The 1,719-nt window shown below is 40.7% G+C and overlaps 1 long non-coding RNA gene across 1 annotated transcript; it reads left to right on the forward strand.

The window, feature by feature from the left end:
• The first annotated feature begins 379 nt into the window (after positions 1-379).
• Positions 380-1,252, forward strand: LOC111664984 (uncharacterized). Its single transcript, XR_015437895.1, has 4 exons — positions 380-467; positions 576-634; positions 981-1,048; positions 1,215-1,252. It is a non-coding gene; the product is annotated as an uncharacterized LOC111664984 (long non-coding RNA).
• The last annotated feature ends 467 nt before the right edge of the window (positions 1,253-1,719 follow it).

A 1,719-nucleotide genomic window follows, 5' to 3' on the forward strand; every position in this document is an offset into this window, starting at 1 on the left:
AAAAAAAAAAAAAAAAGACACAACTGGACAAAACATGAAAACAACAAAATAATATATATGTAACCTACTTTAAGATAAGAGGCAGGTCACCATGGGGTTGACAACAGGTCACACCACATGGACCAGCAGGCATTCTGAGTATGTGCAGATCAAGCACAGCCAACAGACTAAAGACATAAACAAAACAAGGGTCAATCAGTCAAAAATAGTACAGTCAAATAAGGTGTGAGAGAATCCCAACAGGAAGAAACGGGGATCAAGTTAGACTGGTGTAAAGCTGGGAGTCTTATTAGACAAGAATTTAATCATCATCACAAGTGAATTAGTAATACAACTGGTTATGATCTGGCTCTCTCCTCTCTCGTCACTTCTTAAGGAATTTCCTGAGAAAACTCGACCGGTGAGCTTCAAGCATCCTGCCTTCCAGTGTCCAGACATGAGTCCCTCTCCCTCTGTCCCCTCATCAGGTCTGCCACCCAGAAATCAAACTGTTACCTACTGTATGTGTTGAAACACTCGATTCGACTGATCGCTCTCTCCCTCTTCGTTCCCTTTCAATCTTTCCTTTTGCTTAGTTGAGTTTGTGAAGGTTGCAGATATCAAAGTCATCGCTGCCTTGGGGGATTCTCTGACAGTAGGTGTTATTTGTTGCTATTTTCTCAGCTCCACTGGTAATACAGAGTATAAAATATAGAACAAAACTGTTTCACTATTCATTCATGCAGTTTGCCTAGTTGCTTACTGCTACTGAGCAGATGGCAGAAACATACAGATTATTTGTGGAATAAGGTAAGAATTGAATTGAATAAGACTCAATGTTGCAGTGGCAGTGCAGCCACATTAGTAATCACTGGTCTCTTTTTATGATCGCAGCAGAGGCACACACTCACAACTAAGCTGCCTGTACTTTCAATAGATCCCCAACACATCATCACATCATCTTTTTGTTATTCTTAGATGTTGTGTCTTTCCTTTTGCAGACGGCCATAGGTGCCAACGCCACAACTGTCCTCGGGATTCCTATTGAGTATCGTCATGTGTCGTGGAGGTGACAGATGTGTAAAACCTGCAGAGGTCCTACATGTAGACACCACATAATATGATTCATATGCAGCTTAACCTTTCAGATAATAGAGCATACGTAACTTTTTACATAAAATTGTTTCAAATCAAATGCAATTTTTTTTTTTCTTCTCCACTTCCTCATCTTTCAGTATCGGTGGATATGGGTCTTTTCAGGATGTCATTACTTTGGCAAGTAAGATGTTTTAATCACAGATGATATCTCGGCCATCTCTTGACATCATTTTCTTCCACAGTCAACCAAAGAGAAAACGCAATTCATGTTCTTTACTTATTTATTTTCCAATTGTGTGTCTTAGACATCATCAAGCTATTCAATCCCAAACTGGTTGGTGCTGCTCCCGGCAAGACGGTTCACGGGATGCAGGCTCATATCAGTGAAACAGGCTTCAACCTGGCTGTGACCGGACAAAACACCTTGTGAGGCCTCATCGCTGTTTTCAACCTGCAGTGATCAGACACTAATGAAACCATCCCCGCTTATCCAGAGGGATCATTTCAGTTTAATGTCGAGAGCTGAAAACCTTGACTCACTTTGCAACCAGTAACATCAAAACAGTTTATCCTGATTTAAGCTGTGTTTGGGCTTCAGGCTACTTCGACTAGGAAATTATATTCTTTTAAAAAAATGTGTGA

Source organism: Seriola lalandi, unplaced genomic scaffold (genome assembly GCF_002814215.2).
Source record: "Seriola lalandi dorsalis isolate HSWRI2012SDOR001 ecotype SW California unplaced genomic scaffold, Sedor1 jcf7180002001931, whole genome shotgun sequence".
Classification (NCBI taxonomy): domain Eukaryota; kingdom Metazoa; phylum Chordata; class Actinopteri; order Carangiformes; family Carangidae; genus Seriola; species Seriola lalandi.